Source organism: Pinus tabuliformis, chromosome Q (genome assembly GCF_031772625.1).
Source record: "Pinus tabuliformis cultivar Carrire ecotype Pingquan chromosome Q, CPIR1, whole genome shotgun sequence".
NCBI classification, from domain to species: Eukaryota; Viridiplantae; Streptophyta; class Pinopsida; order Pinales; family Pinaceae; genus Pinus; species Pinus tabuliformis.
Genome location: NC_142296.1, coordinates 232,407,683 through 232,429,765, shown reverse-complemented (window position 1 = coordinate 232,429,765; position 22,083 = coordinate 232,407,683). Strand labels below are relative to the sequence as shown.

The 22,083-nt window shown below is 38.7% G+C and overlaps 1 pseudogene; it reads left to right on the top strand.

Annotated features, from left to right (window-relative positions):
- Nucleotides 1–22,083, top strand: part of LOC149219042 (uncharacterized) — a 125,746-nt pseudogene that overhangs the window by 980 nt on the left and 102,683 nt on the right.

Sequence of the window (22,083 nt, the reverse complement as noted above, 5' to 3'; positions counted from 1 at the left end):
GCTTAATGAACAACTTGACCTCCTTCTACAGCAAGATCAGAGGATCAAAGAATTGGAGAAAGAACTGGAAGGAACGCTACAAGAAAAACAGGGAGAATCTACACTCCAGGCTCCTCCAACAGCTTCAGCAACAGCAACAACTTCAGGGGCAACAGTGGCCCCTACAACAGAAGCAGCAGGCACAACAGCAGCTCCAGATGCCCACCCAAGTGTAGAAGAATTGACCAAGGCTGTCAAGGCAATGGAGCTCCAGGCAGATGAGATAAAGAAAGAAAAGGACAAATTGGCAGAGATAGATGCCAAGTATGACAAATCAAAGGTAACTATAGCAGAACAGGGCAGAGAAATTAAGGCCCTAAAGGATAAAATAAAGGCCCTGGAAAAAGAGCTCAATCTGGAAAGTAACATGGCCGACATAAAAAGAATTTTGTGGGGTAAGATTACCCAAGCTGTCACCAAACAATGGAAATCTATCAAAACAATCCATGAGTACATGGATTTAGTTGGCCAAGCACAGACAGAAATCCAGAGGGCCAAAATAGTGCTAGGAAACAGACCTGAGCAGGCAAACCAACTGATAGATTTTTTGAACAGGCAAGACAAAGAGGAGCTGGCAGCCATTGGCATCGTCAACAGAACAGAGGCCATCCTCACAGCTAAAAAGGTGCTAACTCTCAGAAGTTATGTACAGACTGTAGAAAGAAAATGCTATGAAATACAGGCTGAGGTGGAGGAGTATAAACTCAAAATGGGAATGCTGCAAGCAAGGGGATTGCCTGGCCTGCTGAACAGCACAGGGAAATTGATTACCAGAGATCAATTCACCAACAGAATGGCTACTTACATTGAAAATCAAATCACTGCATCTGGCAGTACTCCTGAGGAAACAGGGCCTCCAACAGCACAGAGCTTGTACACTAAACTTGAAGGCCTATTTTTCATTGAAAGTGAGGCAAATCATTTGTTTGAAACTCCTCCTAACTTTTGGCGGTATACAGAGGCCGATGAGACTCTAATAAAAATTCGGAGACATCAAATGCCTAAGGAGGATTGTTGGCAAGCAATGCTTCAAATTCTACCACGGTAGCTCCAGCTGTTTTGTCACTGCCACCTCCAGGTCACTACAAGACAAATGACAAGACAAATATCAGCAATCAAAACAACTTAAAAGGTGACTTATCTCACATACATGACAGCTATGCCAAGATCAAACAACGCATTTTCGGCCGACTTTAGCAGCCATAAAGACCAAAATATCTTCTGACTTCTGACAGCTAAAGCAAAAAGGAGTTACTGCTGCATTCACTCCTTCAGCTACTAAATTTTTGAGATTAGCATATCATGAATGAGGCAATAACTCATCTTCATTGATATTTTGATGAAAATTTTTGTATATATACTCCCCTTAGTAACGCATAAGGGGTTGGTAATTTTTACTCCGAGGCATGTATACTCTGTATTTTCAGAAAAGTTTAATACAAAGAGCAATTTCAGCTCAGTGATTTCCTGGAAAAGAGCAATTTCAGCTCAGTGATTTCCTGGAACTCTGGTGTCTTGTTGATGATCTAAGTGCTGTTGCAGAATCCCTGTGTTGTCTGGTGGAACGATATGTTTTCTTTAAACTCTGTTCTGTTTCCCTATGTTATTTCATTTTCACGTTTTCATCATATCTAGCAATAAAGAAAAAGAAAAGTTCAGGACATGTTATTCACACCCTGTGCTCAATCTGAGATTGCTGTAAATGTTTTCTTCAGGATTAAAACGGACATGAATTCTTAAATGCTCATGTTATATTTAATTCCATGTTGTGACTGTTATCTAGAAATTCTTCAATGCTTCCAGGTAACAATTACTTTCATTCATATCAGTTTATAGAAAGATCCTTAAGTGCCTTTCTTATCCTGAACATATCACACCTCAGCTCAAATTCAAAGCGTTATTTCCCAGACAATTAGCCCGCTCTGCAGTTTTCATTACAGGATCAGCACAACACACCAAACCAAAGGACCTCTGACTCCATTGCCCAATGTTATATGAGATTTGATTAGAGCATGCAAGTTTTGACTGAAACTTTTTCCAACCAAACAAATAAACCAAATTTGAACTTAACAGCTAGCCTAAAACACCAACAGAACAGAGACAAATCATAAAGAGAGAGCCCTCTCTGATTACAGTTTGGCTAGAAACTGTGATCCAAAGACTGGTTAGTGGTTACCCCGGCCGTATTCCCTTGGGAGTCATAGGGAACAACCTGGGTGATAACATAAATGGCGACTCCACTGGGGACTTCTTAGGATTTTCAATTACTATCTATCTTCCAAAGCTACCATCAAGCCTGAAACCAGCCAAGAGGCCTTAGAACTGCTTCTGTACCACAGTGACAGCTTTAGGGAAGAGCTAGTTATGAAACCTTCATCTTAGCTTTGAAACATATATAGCCATTCCAAAATCTTCATCCAGTCCTTGCATATATATAAAAATCCTAAAAAACAGTTAGAAGCTGGCTCCTAAGAAAAATCCTCGGCATACTAGTGCTAATCCTGACCCAAATCCACCCATCATTGTTGATAATCCAAATACCATCCCTAGAAACACCAGGAAGCAACAAAAGCAGGATCAGCCTGCTGTTTTGACCTCAGTTGCAGATTTTCCCAACCTTTCTACTCCACTTAAAGTCCTCTTTCGTTCTGTTCCAAGTTCCCCTAGTTCACCATCTACATCTCAAGATTCCCCTCCCCCATCTTCATCCACTGCACATATCCCCTTGAACCATACTTTAGGTTCAGCTTCACCTGTTACCCCTGTGGTACCCACTGTTCCTATTATCCCAGCAGTCCCTATAAATACACCCAACCCACCAAATATGGCAAATAGGTATGCACCCTTGCAGCTACCTGCTAACCCTGCAGCTCTGCCCCAGGATTACCAAACCAAAATCACATATTTTGACTCCACTGGCCATTACTCTGCTATTCAACATGCTAAGAGGATGCAAGATCACTTTGAAAACTATGAGATAGACGATGACAGTGTGAGGATGAGAATTTTTGTCCAAAGCCTGACCGGTGATGTTAGAACCTGGTTCAGGTCGATTGCTGCAAATACTATCACAACCCCTGATGAGCTTTATCAGGCCTTTATTACCAGATGGGAAAAGAAGAAAGATCCCCTGCACATTCTTGGTGAATATGAAACAATCAAGAGAGGTCCTCAAGAGACTGTTCTGGAGTATTGTGCTAGATTCAACAATGTGTACAATGCAATACCACAAAACTTGAGACCCCCCCCTGATTTGGCCTTGTACAAATTCCCTGATGGATTTGATTCTGACATAGCATTTCAGTTGAGGGAGAGAGAACCTGAAACCCTTGAAGACGCTCAAAAGGCTGCTGTCACAGTAGAAGCAAACTTGATTGCCAAAAGAAACAGGGCAAGGTTAGAAAAGAGAAGCATATACAAAGAAGAACCCACAGCCTTTGACCAAAAGCTTGATGCCATACTCAATAGCATGAAAAGATTGGGTGATAGGGTGGAATCAGTTGAAAGAAAAGCATCATGGGAAGCACCACAAAATAACCCTCCTAGAAATCCAAATTTTAGGAGGAACCCAAACACAAACAATGGCAGGGCCAATGTTGATCCTGAAATCAGACCTCCATTTCAGGAAAACTATGCTGAAACTTCCACATTGACTGAGCCAAATGAAGATCCTGAGATTAATTTGATAGGGCTAGACGGTGAAAGTCAAGTTTTCTTAACACAAGAAGATCATGAGGATGAGGAAATAAAACTGTTCCAAACTAAATCAGGTGAATCCTTTGACTTTAAACAAGGCTATGACACTGCTGTTTATGAAGTCCATAAACAATACAAGCTGAGGAGCAGAACTGTGAATATCAACCAGCCTGAAAAGAAAGAGGTTAATCAGCAGCCTGAAAAAGTTATAGTCACAGAACCTAGTGACCAAATAAACTTACCTACCAAAGAAGTGATTGTTGAAGAAATCACTGAACCACTGTCCTCAAGACAGCAGTCTTTGGACACTTCATCCTCTCATCCTAATTCAAATATTACTCCTCAAGAACTGACTAACAAGGATAAATCCCAAAGACAAAATAAAAATCAAGAAGAAGATGTAATGAACAAAGAGAGAACTGTCACCTATAACCCCAAAACCCAGTCTGAAAAACCTTTTGATCTTGAAACAGAAATTAGCAAAATAAAAATAGCTATCCCTCTCTCGGAATTAGCCAAGCATGACGACTATAAATTACAAATCAAAAGGTCCCTACAACTCACCAGCAACAAAGATGATGTCAATGTACTGGATGACACCCCAGAACTCCTTTTTGGCCCAGAAGTAGATGGAAAAACAGTAGTCACAGGGGTGCTGCCTTTCTATGTCAGTTTACATATTCATGACAAAGTATTACATAATGCAATGTTTGACTCAAGTGCCTCTCACAATCTTATGCCAAAAGCAGTCATGGAAAGATTGAATTTAGACATAACAAGACCGTACAAGGATCTGTTTTCCTTTGACTCCAGCCAAGTCAAGTGCTTAGGTCTCATAAAAGACTTATGTGTGTCTCTAGTTCAATACCCAAACAAGACAATCCTAATGGATGTGGTAGTTGCTGATATCCCACCTAAGTATGGAATGTTGTTATCAAGATCATGGGGAGCCAAACTCCAAGGCTCCCTACAATTAGACATGTCATATGCCACCATCTCTGTGTTTGGGCAACCAAAAAGACTATACAGAGAAACACTGATGAAGTACATGGTCAGCAGTGAAGAAAAACCTCAAAATTTTCCTATATATGCTGTCCATTCGGACATAGACTCATACATTCTCTTCAATGATACAACTACTCCCTCAAAAGGTGAAGTCGAAACCAAGATATTCATACAGGAGGGGGATGCATTGGAGAGTAGTATCACTCATGAAACAACAGCCAAACAAACATTGGATAGTGCTGCTGCATTAGTTGTCAAGAACATCCAATTGAATGATGGAACTGTCCTAGAAGACCAGCTAGAGAAACAATCACAACTGCTACTTACATTACCAGCCCATGAACAAATCATAAAATCTCCATCCCAACAAGATATGCTATGGTTCCTTGAATTTGATGGCTCGGTCAACAAATTAGGGGCAGGAGCTGGAGTTTGGATACACAATAAAGAAAATAGTCATGCAGAAGGTAGAGCCTATAGATTGAATTTCAGATGTACTAATAACATGGCGGAATATGAAGCTCTTTTACTAGGACTCAAATTGGCAAAATTCTTACAAGCTGCCAGGGTTTCAATCATGGGAGATTCAGATCTAGTTATCCAACAAGTGAAAGGAAACTTTGTCACCAATGACAAAAGACTAAGGACTTATAGGTCTGCTGTTGCTGAGGTACTAAACTTTTTCTCCGAATTCCAAATTACTAAAATTCCCAGAACCCAAAATCTACATGCTCATAGTTTAGCCACCTTTGCAAGTACCTGCAAATTGCCCTTTGAGCCCCACCATTTTTTCACAGCTGAGGTAAAACACAGACCTTCCATACCTAACAACATCAATGATTGGCAAGTATTTGAGGATGACAAGCAAATAAACCATTTTTTAACTCTACAGCAAGAATTTGCAGGATTAAATATTGACAATGAGACAGCAAGTCAATCACAAATGCTTGATGGAGCAAGTCCATCACAAATACATTTTCAACAGACTGCTCAGCCAATGTCACCTAGAACTGCAAAACAAATGCTCAATCCAACCATTTTCAATACAGAAAGCATCCAGCAAATTCAACAAGTTGACTGGGAAGAGAGGGTGTCCAGTGCTGAAACTGAAATCATTGAGCTAAAAGACAATTTTCTACCAACAGGTTTAACCCCACTAGAAGACATCTTTGATTCAAATGATATTCCCAGGAAGCCTAAAATGCAGCCCCTGAATGCAGCCATTGAAGAGTGCAACATAGGTACAATTGACAAACCCAAGATAATTAAATTATCGGCTTCCTTACCTCCGGACCAAAAGCCAAAATACATTGACCTCTTCAAAGAGTTCCAGGATGTTTTTGCATGGAGCTATGAGGACCTAAAGTCCTATGACACCTCTGTAATCCAACACACCATCCCTCTCAAACCTGATCAAAAGCCCTTTAAACAAAAACTGAGGAGAATCAATCCTATGCTTCTACCAGCAATGGAACAAGAGGTACATAAAATGTTCAAAGCAGGCATCATAGCACCAATCAGATTTTCTGAATGGATTTCCAACTTAGTCCCTACAAGAAAGAAGACAGGTGAGATCAGGCTGTGTGTGGACTTAAGGAATCTAAACCAGGTATCCTTAAAGGATAACTACCCATTACCCAAGATGGATCACATTCTCCAAAGAGTGGTAGGGGCCTCAAGGATCTCATTACTGGATGGATTTTCAGGTTTCAACCAGATCTTAGTTCACCCTGATGATCAGGACAAAACAGCATTTACAACCCCATGGGGAACTTTCAAATATGTAAAGATGCCTTTTGGCTTGAAAAATGCAGGAGCAACATTTCAAAGAGCAATGGATATAGCTTTTGCCAAGGAAATTCATGACTTTTTAGTCATTTGTTTAGATGACCTGACACCTTTTTCAAAATCAGACCAAGAACATATAAAACATCTAAGACAGATCTTCCTAAAATGCAGAAAATATGGCATCTCCTTGAACCCTAAGAAATCCCTCTTTGGTTTAGAAGAAGGCAAGCTCTTAGGACACATCATCTCAAAAGATGGCATTAGAATTGACCCAGATAGGATACAAGCTATCCTGCAAATGCCTCATCCAAGAAATGTCAAAGAATTGCAAGGATTCTTGGGAAAAATTAATTTCTTAAGAAGGTTTATCCCAAACCTAGCAGAGCTAACCAGATTATTAAACAACATGCTGAAAAAGGATTCAAAAGTAAAGTGGACTGTTGAAGCCAATCAAGCATTTGAAGGCATAAAATTGGCCCTCACCCAAACCCCAGTCTTAACCAACCCTCAGTTTGACAGAGAATTTATCATTTTCTCTTTTGCTTCCCAACATACTATTGCAGCTGTTTTATTACAAAAGGATGACCAAGGAAATGAGAAGCCAATTGCTTTCTTTAGCAAAGCTCTTAGGGATGCACCTTTGAAGTATCAAATCATGGAAAAACAAGCCTATGCTTTAGTCAAAGCAATCAAAGACTTTAGGATTTATATCCTTTACTCCCATGTGAAAGCATATGTGCCAAGTCCTATTGTCAAAGACATTCTCACCCAAGAAAACTTAGAAGGCAGAAGAGGAAAATGGATTGCCAGTATCTTGGAATTTGACATTGAGATAAAACCTACAAAACTAATAAAAGGGCAAGGCTTGGCCAAATTAATGACAGAAACAAATTTTCAAGCCTTAGACATCAATCAGCTGGACAGTGAAACAGAGCTGGCGACTCCAAAGATCAATGCAGCCTTTGAACAATCCCCCTGGTATTCGGATATCTGTTATGTGTTACAAAACCTGTGTGCTCCCCCAGGACTATCCAAAACTAAGTGTAGGTTCTTAAAAATGAAAACATCAAGATTTTGTGTGATGGATGGCAATTTACTGTGGAAAAACCATGAAGGGATATTGGTGCACTGTTTAATTGAAAAGGAAACTAACAATATCATGCAGGAGTTTCATGCAGGAGACTGTGGTGGACACTTGTACTGGAAGTCCACTGTGGATAAGATACTAAGGGCTGGTTACTACTGGCCCACCATGTTCTTTGATGTTAAGAAATTCACTACCTCATGTCATAAATGTCAAGTCTTTGAGGGAAAAAGACAGCTGCTGCCACTTCCCTTGAGGCCTATTGCAACAGAGAGACCTTTTCAACAATGGGGCCTAGACTTCATTGGGGAAATTCATCCCTCATCTTCAGGCCAACATAGATGGATCTTAACAGCCACAGACTACTTCACTAAGTGGATTGAAGCTGCCCCATGCAGACAAGCAAATGATTCAGTAATCGTTCAGTTCTTGGAGAACAACATACTGGCTAGGTTTGGCTGCCCTGATAAAATTATTACAGACAATGCTGCTGCTTTTAGATCCAAGAAAATGGTGAACTTTTGCCATAAGTTTCATATTACTTTGGGCCATTCTACTGCATACTATCCCCAAGGAAATGGCCTTGCTGAATCATCAAATAAAAGCCTTGTAAACATTATAAAGAAGGTACTTGAAGAGAACAAAAAGAACTGGCACAAAAAACTAGTCAATGCCTTATGGGCAGATAGACTAACAACCAAAAGATCAATTGGGACCAGCCCATATGAGTTGGTTTATGGATTAGAGGCCAAGTTCCCCTCTTCACTAGGAGTGCCTGTCATGAAGCTTCTTCAAGAAAGCCAAGCTGAGCCAAATGATATGCAAAGAAGGATAAATCAAATCATATGTCTGCAGCAAACCAGAGATCAAGTTTTTAGCAGAGTTCAGGTATTACAAGAAAAACTAAAGAAAGCCTTTGACAGAAGAACCAAAGTAGAATATTTCAGTATTGGTGATAAAGTCCTCAAGTGGGATGCAAGAAGAGAAGAGAAAGGAAAACATGGAAAATTTGATTCCTTATGGAGAGGACCATTTGCTGTCCAAGCAGTGCAAGGTAATAATACTTACTTCCTAAAAAGCCTAACTGAAGTTGACTTGGATGAAGGTCCCGTCAATGGCAGGATGCTGAAGCACTATTTTGACTATTTCCCATGAGTGCAACCTGAGGTTCCCTTGTATATATGCAGATGTACAGTGGTCATCGATGGTAAGCGCGTAGCGTAACCTGGACTTGACGGTCTATGCGTCGGAGTCCCAACGTATTGCAGTACGTCTGGATGACTAGATGGTAGTGGAGAATTTGGAGCCGCTAACGACTCTGAAAGTTCTTCTACCTCTATGTTATTCTCCGCTTGAAAGAGAACTCGAGAAAGGACTGGAGTGTCCCTCTCTTGTTCAGAAGTGCCAGGCCTTGCTTGGCCACTAATGCCTCCGAGAGGAGGATCAATCCCCGATGCGTCAACTGGCATGGGACAAAACCCATAGGTAGTATTGCCTCTGCGCCTTCTAGGAGAAGGCTCTAAACTTGGTGGCGAAAGACCACGAAGTCTTCGAGACCGTCTTGGAGATCGGTTAGCCACTTTGAATTTTTTGTTATGATCTAACTAAAGACTCAAAAAATTGAAAGCTAGGCCAACTAAGAGCATAGAGCACACACTATAAAGTCCCTAAAGATACAGCCAGTCAAACAACCTCCAAGTATTTCCGCTCCGGGTGATTAAGACTGGACACCAAAATACGAGAAAGTGAAATAAGGGGCCTCCAAAGATAGTCTGGGATGAAGAGGGCTCAGTCCTATCAGCGAAGGTATCAGAGGAAGTTACGCTGACCTCCTAACAACAGCCTGCGCCGGTGCAAGCCCCCAAGCTTCGCAAGGGTGCCCTCCAGTAGCACTGTCGAGAGTGATGCAACGTCAACCTCAGGTGCCACGGGATTCCCCTCCGCAGCCACCTGTGTAGTTCCCTAGGAGTAGCAACTATGGATACCAACTCGTCGCAGAAGCCAGGTGGAACAGTCGTGAGGTAAGTTCGGACAAGTAGGAGAGGGGGTATCTCTCTTCCCTGTCTTTACAGACCCTCGTGCTTAACTCCCAGATCCAGAGCTTTCCTGGTCTTCCTAACGCTATTGGATTTTCTCTCGTTATTCAGACTCCTACGTTTGACGTTTATATGGCCTTGGAGAGTTAACTCTCCACTCGCCTAATCCAAGGCCCTAAAATCCTAATCTTTTTGGTGTAATTGACTAAAACAAAAAGTTCTAGTTAATTTTAGTTAGCGCTTGATTTTATTAGGTTGTTCTTTAAGTCACAAGGTAACGGAAGTGAAACTAGTGGTGTTTTTTGACACAAAAGAAATTAATAAAAACTTAACTACATGCACATGCACTTTTTCGTTTTTCGATGAAGAGCAATTTCTATAGGGTTCAGAGGTACTTCTAATAAAACAAATTTTCCTTTTCTTTTTGTTAATGCACACTTCACACTCACAAAAGCTGACAAAGCTATATATGCCTAAAAAGGGGATGCAAATCTATCCTAATGCAACAACTATATGTGGATGCAAGATCTAAAACTACTCTGAAAACAAAAATGAAAGTTGCTTGCTTATCAATCTTTATCTTGCCACTTACAGTGCCTAGATGGAATATGAGATGTTACCATTCATTTTGTTTAAACACTAAAAACAAGTTCTAAGACAAACATAAAGCACTTTCACTTCACTAAAAGGAAACCAAATGAAAAGCAAGTTCAAGAAAGCGAAACTAAGATTTTCAAAAGATTTTCTTCAAAGCAACAAACAAAAAAGTCTTTTCAAAAAATGCTCTCAACAACACTAAAACTTGTGATTGAAGAATAGGCAATTAAACACTTTTGCGAATCAACACCACTCAATGGATGAAAACCCAACAAAAATAAATGTGTTTGAAATCGCTCTTAACAATCAAAAGCAGCAATGAAAGCCTTGGCAATGAAAACCAAAAAGATCAAAAAGACAAATTCCAGGAAAGTGTCAAACAACAACTTTCATGAAACAAAGAAGTGGATGGTCACAAAAAGCGATCTTGTCAAGCAAACAAAAAGTCACCAAAATCAAGATTAACACAAAGATTGTGATCAATCTCCCTACTCCGATGAATCAGAGTAGCCAAGATTCCTAGCAAGAAATTTTGCGTGATTTAGCAAAAAACGATGACGCTTGCAATCAACAAAAAACAAGACCAGTACTCCTTATAATCAGAGAGAATTCAGAACGAGATGCTCACTGTAAAACAAATAACTGATACTGGAAAATGACTGTTTCAGACTGACTCAAACCACCAAACAAACCTTCAGAGACTAAAAGATTTATAAATCTTGAAAATTGCAATATATACGCGACTGTACTTATGTACAGATTGCGTGTATACGCTACTGTGTTTGAGGAAACCTCCGTATACGTGGGTTCACTTAAAGAAACAAATGTATATACGCCTCTGTATCTAAGAAAAACAGTGTATATGAAAAGCTTCAAGAAAAATAAAAAAAAAAACAAACTGAAGAAACTGGCAAAACTTAAAGCTCAAAAACAAACCAGACAGTAACAGCAAGCAAACAAGGCAGCTGAGCCCTTATTGGCTTGAAAAATACCCAAACTAGGAACAACAAGAGTGTTGTCCCCAGTGGAGTCGCCAATTCTGATAGAGGGAATTACTCCCCTAGGGATTTTTGGGTTGAAACCCTAGCAGACTGAAAGTTATCTATTCAAAGAAACATGCATTCATACAGCCATTATGCTATTGTAAGCAAATTCTATGATAAGGTTACGTACCTTTGGTCCTACGTTTGAGAAGGCCTTTAGGGTCCAAACCCTTCTTGGAGTTCCCTTCTTCTCTTTTGTCCTGCAAAAAAATCAATTCAAAGAACACAGCAGTACATGGACAAAACTTATAAAGAAACCATCTTCATGTTATAAAGAAAGGTAGTTAGTTATGAAATCCAAACAACCATTTACATATGAATTCTAAACATGACTATCATTAACATAAAGAAGATTCATTTCGGGAACCAAGACATGTGTTTCTTTTATTATAGACAAATAAAGTACATAAAAAGGAATATGTTCACCTGAATGACCTTCAGCAGGCTCCAAGCAAAGCTTCCTTCTGGATCCGTTCCAGCCTCAAGCCTCTAACAAAACTCCTTCCATGACTCTCTCCATGATGTCATAAATGGTGGATGAACATCAACACACAAGGAAACAAAGGTTTCCTGTACAAAATGGGGGGAGTGCAGAAGGCACAAGGGACTTCAGACCTGGTCAAGGGAAAAATCTCAGCATAATAACCTTTCTCTCTATTCTCTCCTCCTTTAGGCCTTCCCTTTGAGGTCTTTTTATACCATCTCCAAAGTAGTTTTTTAGTTAGGAGTTGGTTGGGAACAGTTGGGCCACGGGCACTAACAGGTGATCAGCAGGTAAAACCCGCAATCTCCACCCGAAAATAAGGAGTGTTATATTTTTTTAAGTGTTTTAATACATACACGCGGGTTGGCTATACACATACCCGCGTATACACGCGTTTAACTCAGGGCAATGTCACGTATAAGGGATAAAACACTGTTTTTTAAATTTTAGGACCAGGTCTGGAATGAGGGGTTGCCCTAGGCCATGAGTACACCATCACAAACCATAAGAGTGAGATTTGGAGCTATAACAGTGGTAAATCGTAGAGACTAGGAGACAAGCAAATTCCTCACGGTGTCGGTGGAGAAATCCAGTGGCATCCATGCTTGTTTAGGGCCTAGCGATCTAGTGTGTATTGTGGTAAAGCTTGGTTCTATTGATGAGGGTGAGGTGGTGTAGCCTCGAGAAGCCCTGGTTGATTTCGTTTATGGGTCCTACATTCATGCTTGGAATATGGCATGGGGGTGATTGGATGAAATAAATTTTTGGTTCAGCCAATCTATGGTCGAGTGGTTCGTGGAAGTCCCATACCTAGTTGGCTTATGCATTCAATAATAAGAGTTCCTTCTCCTTGGTATTTCATGTGTAAATGTATTGATTTATATGTGGATTTTATGTCTATTGTATCCTTATTATTTCTATTGTTTATATGTTGGTTATGAGTTTGTTTTACGATAATGATGATGTATGGATCTCATCATGTTTTTGATTTGTAAACGAATGAAAAATTAACATATGACGTAACAAATGATAATGCAATTAATGTGATAAGGCATCAATTCTTCTTAGCGATTCTCAGATAAGTATGAGACCCCTATGCCCAGATATGTTGTTATGACCTGTAGAATGCATATTTGTGACATGTTTGATGAAATTCTTGTCATGGATATTAGGGGTTAGTTTAAGTCTTTAATCAAGTATTCACATCAATACCATTGTTTCAATATTATTTATCATTTTTGGAAGTCTCATGAAGGTTTGGGCAGTGGCCTGAGACCTGAACCTAAAAAAGTGGCACAAAATCCAGGGTCGTAGGCTCAGAACTAGTTGAAAAAGTCCCCAGTTGCTAGAATGCCCTTGTTGTGGGAGCAACTCGAGGGTCCCAATTGCATGCATGCCCATGTCATGGGAGTGACTGAGGCTCTAGGTCAATGAAATGTCAATTTACGCTAGGGGTTGGTCACCTAGAAGGGTTGGTTGGCTCCTAAAGGTTTCTTCACATTTGTAGAAGGTTAGATTGGTTGTGTTTTGTCGATTCCGCTTCCTTACCTATACATGGGGAGTTGAATCAAATCATAGTAGCCTCTCGTCACATGTTTACCCTAGTGAACTGGTTAACTTGGGTAAATTTGGGAGGAGTGTGTTACAATTCTAAACAAATCCTCACAAATGTGTTTACCCTTACATTGGATGGCCATGTGAAGCAAAGGTGTTATTATTTACCCACAACTTCTATATCATCTTTTAAGCATTTGGTTAATGAGCTTCATCATGTTTTCGAAAAATATGAATATCAATATGTTATTAATGAAATCAACCATCTTATAATGGAATCAAATGAATCTCTTGAACATTTTGTTGATATATTCCCTCATATTTGCTATTAATTTCCGAATGAGGACATGAACTGGAATTTTTTGGATGAAATGTTTTGTTTATGAGTTAGGATTTCAAGGAATTCTTTTGAATCTGTTTCACAATGTTCATCTAATTAAAATGAATTTTAGCATCCAAAAGAAGAATTTGACATTCCTTTCATCCCTTATCCTCCTCCTTTTGATGTTATGTGTTTTCAACCCAAACTGATCACTAAATCGGAAGATCAATTTGTTGACAAAGAATTTAATTTTCTTTCACATATTTCCCTTGATGATGATTTGTTTGATCCCATCAATCAATCATATTCAAATCTCGAAATTTCTCTTGTCAACCCTTAACCCATTAATCAAGTTGAATCCTTGGACAACGATGACCCTAATGACTTCCTTTTTTTCTGAATTATATGGTGATGATTGTTCAAGTTGCATGGATGAATCCTTGTTCCTTCAAGAAGATTTAGATTTGCAAAGTTTAAAAGGGAGTTTGATGCAATCATTGAAGACTTTCTTTTAGGTATATATCCTTTTGATCAAGAAAATGATATGCTTATCATTAAGTATTTTTGTGATAATCTCGAAAATCTATCTAATGAGCCTCAATTCCCTTATGAAGTTCATGATTTGTATGATGATTCTTGTTTAGACAAGTAGTTGGCCATATTTTCTTAGTCTAATTCCCAATATTTTCATAGTTCAAAGTCAAGTCAGGTGAGTAGGACACTTCATCCTTCACTCATGGTTATGTCAGGTTCCTATCACCCTGATGGTATTTGTGATTTCGTTCAGTTCAATATTCTCTAACAAAATCTTGTCGTAAATGTTATTTCATGGGATGTTGAATCTCTCTTTAGGGATTCTTATTTTCTTCACGTAAAAAATTTTAACCCTTAAGGAAGAAATTTTAATTTAACTGTTGAACTTCAATCACCACATCGCACCCCAAGCAAATATCTAACCTACAATGTGGAAACAAAGGGTGGTCTTAATAAATGTCAGATCATTCAATCCAACATACCATCTGCATTATCCATGAAATAATTTAACCCACACAACAAAACAGATTGTCGTCAACTTGTTGATTTTTCTTATGATATGGATTTTTCTTTGATTAATATTTCTTGTTAAAGTTTTTCTAAATGTTGTTTCAATGATCCTATTGCAGGTTCCCTCGAAGAATCTTATCAGTCAGGACCCATGTTTCGTGGCTTGTTCTTGTGTGCTTTTAATCAAGTCTTGTATGGTCATGAACTTGATAGTTGTTGTTGTTGTAGAGTCTTTCATTCAATAGAGTGGTCTAGTGTGTTACACCATTCTGATTTCACTTTTTGTTTTTATTTGTTGGTGCAAACGTTTGCATTGTTTATCCTTTTCACCTCATGACATTTCATTTTGGTTTTACATGATCACATATTTTGGCCCAAAGGTCGAGAGCAACTTCTCAAGGTTGCATTAGAAGTTCCATTTCACATGAGCCGACCTTGTACTGCTTAGTTTGGGATATGATAGGTTGAATTTAGTTAGATGCATTGCATTCTTGTTTTTATTTATTTATTTATTTTATTTTTATTTTTTATTTTATTTATTTATTTATGTTTAGTTTTTATTTATTTATTTTTATTTTTATTTATTTATTTTTCATTAGTCCTTGAATAAAGCTGGTTTTGAGCTTTAATATGATGTGGCTAATATTTTGGGAAAGGCAAGTTGTGGTAACACACAACCCTTGGCTTATATTTTACCGTCTCTTTTGATTTGGTTTATATCTTTTAAGTCTATGATTTTCAAATAAAAAATACAATCTTTTAGTTGGGAAACCATAATCAAACCATGATGCCCATATCTATTTTAGGATTCTCATTCTTGTTATAAGTCTTATTTATTAATGATTTTTTCTTTCCTATCTATTTGAGTAGAGTACTATAAGGGGAAAATGTTTAGTGAAGAAAACATCAAAAGTCTTAAACTTGTCTCTAAAGGAGAAACCTCTCCTTCTCGTAATAAGTTGGGATCCCTCTTCTGTCTGTTGAAAATAATAAGTGCATAAGCACAGTTCTATGAAAAAGGAAAATAAAAATAAAGGACGAAAGAAGAGAAAGGCTTCTTGTGCAGGGAGGTGAAGCAAGAAATTTCACCAAGGTACTGTCCAGGCTTGCTAGTAGCAAAGTAATGTTTGTGTTCCTAAAGAAACTCCATCGGGGTACTCCCCAAGCCAGCTTGTAGCGAAGCAACGACAAAGATGTAAAACTCATACTATGATTGCTTTAAATCACCATGTTATATTACCCTTACTTACGTCGACAGGATAAGGATATGTCTTGCTTTATCATGTGTTACATTGTGTAATGGAACAAGGAAAACTATAGCTTTAACTGGATAGAGTGGAGAGTTAAGGTAACTCACTGATTGAATCAATACTTCCTGGAGAATTGAGACTTCGTGCATAAATGAAACCATATCAGAGAAGTTGGGTTCTCCCAATGTGTCACCAAGTGTTGTCGCTCTGACAACGATGCTCCAAAATTTTTCCTAAGTTGATTTTGGAGCCTACATGAACTATTGTTTCAAGTCCCTTAGTGTTGTCGTGTTTTTTGTTTAGTTATTGTTATGTTTTCTCCAAGTGTCACATCCTCCTAAGTCAATGTTTCCTAAGTTTTGTCACCTAACCTTTAGAAGCGCTTGTGTTATCTTGTCAATGGTTAGGTGAACTCATGACTTTTATTGACTTAGAAACTAGCCTTTTTTGCCATGCCCACACACGAAAAGCACACAAAAGCAAGAAAAAATACCCTTTAAGCAAAAATCACACTTCAAGTTGACGAAGACTTGCTCTTTTGTTGAGTGCACTCCTTCGGGATGAAGAAGTGAACCCTCCTTGAGTGCATTGCTTCATTCTTAGCAAGTGTGCCCTCCTTGATCACATTCCTTCAACACGAAGACATGCACCCTTCTAGAACTCATGCATGAGATTCCTTGTTACGTGTGGGTGCACTCCTAGAAAATAGGAACCTGCTTAACTTCCCTTAACTAACTCATTCACTTGTCAACAAGTGGTGAATATGCATGAGACAAATTTGCATGTAATATCTTTTAAATTAACCTAGCTAATCATTCATTCTCATAATCATTCTCATCTGGGTTGGCCGCACATCTCTGGATCAAGAAACTCTTCATCAATCTGCATTACAAGTAAGTTTTGCATGTTGATTCTATTGGTTGCCTTTCATGATTTTGTTTTCGACCTTGTTTTTCTTGATGGCATTTCTTTTATTTTTAGTTTATTTATTGGCATTTTTGTTCAATCTTGCCTCTACAAGTGTTAATTCTTTGTCGCAGGCTGAAACTCTCCATGTTCCTTGACTCCTCACATTCTAGTCATGATTACAACAACATCCATAAAAGTTTGTAGATATTTCTTCTTCACATTTCTATCATGTAATATTGTTGCTAGACTTGTCCTTGAGCCATTCTATGATAGAGCACACTTCTAGAAGCTGAAGCCCCAACTAACCTAAAAAACTACGCCTAGAATAGTCAAGTTTTCCTCTTGAGTGCACTCCTTCGCCACGAAGAACTATGCCCTCCTTGAGTGCATGAGTACACCCTGAAGGCTTGAATGTTTTCCCTTCATCTCTTCAGCATGCGCTAGTGCACCCTCCTTGTCCTTGAGCACATGAGCACACCTTGAAAACCTAAAGCTTCATTCCTTCATCTATTTGGAGTGCGCCCTTGTGCCCTTTCTATCTCTTTAAGTGCATGAGCGCACCTTGAAGGCCGTAAGGCTCGAGACCTCACACCTTCGTCTCTTTAGAGTGCACCCTTGATGTTTTCCTTATCTTTCTTGAGCACATGAGTACACTAAAAAGCCCCGAATCCCTTGTATTTCCTCTGTGCTTTGAAAGTGCTCCCTCCTTGTTTGCATGTATATTTTCTACCCATGCATGTAGTTATGTGTTGTCATTGATAGATTTACATTCTTAGTTATATTTGATGGTTTTTTTAATATGATTTGTTAAGATATTGCTAAAATAGATAGGATATTTCATAAAGCTAATCTTGTCACCATGAGTGTGATTCCACAAAAAAGTGTTCGAGCTACAAGTATTGTTGTCATGCTTTCATCATCTGTTGGAGCCATTCTTCCCGCTGCACAGCTAGTGGCCTCCAAAGAAGCCTCATAAGAAAGAACTGGGGAAGTAGTTGAAGTTTCAAAGCTAACCATTCCCATCTGTGCAGATAGATAGTGCTTCATAGGTAATTCTATAGAGGTCACATGAAAAAGAATCAAAGAGAACTTCATGCAGAAACAATTCCCTAAAAACTTGGAGGACATGAATTATACATAAATATCAAGCGGTCCAGGAAACACATGATCGCATGCAGATTTCCAGACATCCCATGTGTCGAAGTGATTGAATGGATTATTACACACATAGATGATTCTTATTTTGTACTTCATAGTGAAAGAAATAGTCAGCTTTCCACCTATTATTGAGAAGACATGCAAACCTACTACAAGAGGCAGAGGCCCGCAAAATGTGAAAATAATGACTTTTACACTAGATGGGCCTTCTTTAACACAAGTGACATAATAAAATCTTGGTGTCAAGATCCTACTAAGTTTCATCACCGCCCATCCACAGTTTATCCGAATAGGATTCTCAGGGATGTATATTAGTATCTAATTTGGAATAAAATAGAAGGTTTCTTGAAAAAGCTTGCAAGCTAGTTTATGTTTTGTGGGCAATGGATTGAAATTGAAAAAACACATAAACTTAGTAATTTTACTTAAGTTTTGTAGATTTAAACAGAGAAAAATAGACAACAAGAAGCATCACAAAGCAACTATTTGATGACAGCGTTCACACCTCCTAGGCTACATCTCTGGGTCCAGCTTCCAATGTTGGCCCTTTAAATTATATGCTCAAAATTTCAATTACATCAACATATAATGCTTAAATCACAAAAATAATGTTGACATTGTGTCCAAAACAACCAAAAACCCATTTGTAGGTTCTTCTTGGGCTCAAAAAGGCTGAAAAATGGCCAAGTTAGGCCTCCTTCTTCATTTCCTTGCTAATTGTCCTGCAAAATTACTCCTCTATCAAAACTTGCAATGAATTCTACATTGGCAGTTCTGCGAGCTGACAAACTGGCAAGGGAATGGGAAAAATTCTACTGAAAATGGTGCAAAGTGTCGGATGGTTAACTGGGCACCGTACCCATAACTTCATCCCCTTATGTTGGTCACATGGTAGTTAATATGATCGGGGGTGTGGGCCAAAGGCCATGCACCTTGTCGGCTCTAGCATCTGGTCACATGAATTTTCACATGGCCATGGGTTAGCCCCATGCACCAGCCCTTCCAAAACTCCCACCATTGGTTATGTGTGATGTTTTGGAAACGACGGCTACAACCAACTCCCTGCCCCCTCAGCCCTTCCGCTCATGGCTATGCACCATGTAATATGACCATGGGCTAGGCCAATTGGGTGAGCTCTCTACCATGTCCCTCCCCCAAATAGTCAAATAATTATGAAATAATTATAACTTGCGCTCGTAGTATAATAAGAACTGTCATATGGTGTGTTGGTATGTCATTTGGTTAGGTTTCTCGAGGTCATAGGGTAGAACCCCACCAATGTCGATCGATCCATTGACAAAAAATTTGACCAATAAGCTAAAGCAACATGGAGGCCTCCCATAGGCCCACATGGCGTTCTGTGGTTGGCTCAACCACAAACAAAAAAACCAATCAAAACTTGCCTACTGCCCTGTATGATCATGCCATGTGTTAGCACAAGATTGGCCCATCTGACCACTGTACTTGCATAGTCACCCTGCTGACATAGCGCCACGTCATTGTACGGTCTACCTAGTCAACCCTGCAAGTTGATTTTTTAGTTGTTTGCCAAAAACTTCAGAATGTGATAAATTTCACATACAGTGTCCGACTCAGATGCCTCAAGTGTCATTAGAATCAAAATGACAAGATCTATGATTTAGCATTAGTTTAGGGATATTTTGAACACTTTGATTTTTGAGCATATTTTTGATACCCTGGATCATTCGTCCCCACTAGAAGCTTTTGGACGACCAAAAGTCTGTTTTTACTTAGCAAGTAATTGGGGGTACAACTCCCCCACTTTCCCAATCTCAATCCACCTTGCTTTACTTCGATTGGTACCTTTGAGACACACTTGAAGATACTCCACATTGCCTCTGTGTGAACTCCTTATCTTCCTATCAAGAATTGAGTCTTCATGTAACTCATTTAAATATTCATGATAAAAATATTCTATAGATAGAATATGAGCATTCTCTTCATGATCATCAATCATTGGAGGCTCATAGAGTCTCAAGTTTTCCACATTCACAATAGAATAAATTTGCATATAAGGTGGAAAATCTAATCAAAAAGCATTCTTACCAATCTTCTCCAAATTGTTGAAAGGACCATATCTGATTGGCTTGAGATTTTTACCTCCACCTTGAAGTATTTCCTTTTTGATATACAACCAAACTTGATCCCCCACTTGGAAATCATGATCAACCGGATGCTTGTCATGTCTTGCTTTGTACTTTGTTTTTATTTTCTCTAGTTGCTCTTGTACTCTTTGATGCATTAGCTAAAATTTTTCAATGAAATTCTTGGCTTTGTCCACATCACTATGTCCATCTACTACAATATCTTTACCAAAGATGAAATCCAAAATATTTTGGCAAATAACCCAAACAAGCTTCAAATGGAGATACTTGCGTAGATGAATGCTTGGCACATGTTGGGTCCCTATAATACTAGTGATTACCCCATTACTATTGTAGTTGTATCCCTTGTTAATATTGTTGTGCCCCTATTGTCCCCATATTGTTATTACTGTGCCCCATAGAATCCCTCTATTTTTATTTTTGTGGCTTTATATTATTATTGTTAGGTCGGCTGGGTTATATTGTGACTCCTTATACTCCTATATATAGAAAGGAGGTTTTGTCATTTGAATCATCCAAAAATTACTCTTTTTTGTAATGTAAAGAAGGTTGCCCCCTCGAAGAGGCTGAATTCTAAGGCATTGATCTATCTTTTCTATCTTTTTGTGAGCTAGTTTCATAACATTTGGTATCAAAGCTTTGGATTCTAGGGTTTCGCTACTCCAAATAGGTCATCGTAGCATTTTCACTATAACTTTTTTTCTACGATGTTTCAGAAGCCAAAACAAAAACCCATTTGAGAAGAAAGCACGCTGAATCTTGGGTTCGAATTTCAGAGCTTTTCGTGCTATATTTGCGGAGATATGATCTGAGGAAGCTGGCCTTTTTGCAGACTATTGAATTACATTCCAAACAGGTGACCTGGGGAAATCATCATAAATTTCTCTATGAGCATTAGATTGAAATTTCGTAAGAAGTTATAGAAATAGGATGGACTGTAGTTTCTTGTATATATTTTTTAGAGCCAAAGATCAAAACAGTGACTCATGGCACGTCATACAAGTTCGCTCTACTGAACTAGTCTATAATCAGGCCATCTTGGGAGATTGTGCATAACTCTTCCTTGGAGAATCCAATTTGGATCAGACTGGTGGCATTGGAAAGAGTACACAGAGGGCTACTACAGGTCACAATTTCGGAACTGGGTGATCCAAAATTGCAGACATACATCAGATTCAATATCAAGATTCTACAAAGTGAAAAAAGTGTGTAGTTTTTAATTTTTTTTTGCATAAGCTTGGTTTGAAAAATTAGTTTGAATCGATAATTGATGCCCCAAGGAAAGAAAATGCAAACACCTAGTAAGCAACCTGAAAGCTCTAGCATGACTCATGAATAAGAGGAAGAAATGCAACATGATATATCAAAATTACGAGACCAAGTGCAACAAGTGTCACTTGCACAAAAAGCAACAGAATCTAAGATGGATGGTTTAAGGAAAGTTGTAGAAGCTAAGATGGATGGCTTAAAGAAAGGTGTAGAAGCTAAGATGGATTGTTTAAAGAAAGGCGTAGAAGCTAAGAAGGATGGCATGGAAGCTAAGATGAATGGCATGGATGCTAAAATTGATAGCATGGATGATAAGATGGAAGAATTGAAGATAAATATGAATAAGTTGCTACAAGAAATGGTCACTAATGGTGAAAGGGTAGTAAAGGAAACTCATGATGAGAACAAAAGAAATGTTAATCATGATTCCATAGACTCTAATGTTGGATCGAAGACCCACCATATTCCAAAAATCAATATGAGGAAGTTTGTGTTGGCATTATGATGCATGTGTTGTACTTGATGGCAACCCTCTCATAGAAGAATATCTCACTTATGTATAACTGGGTGAATCTTCAGAAGAGATATCAGATGTGACTGATGGAGGATAGCTCAAAGGAATCAGATGATGAATCTTCAGAAGAGATATCAGATGTGACTGATGGAGGACAGCTCAAAG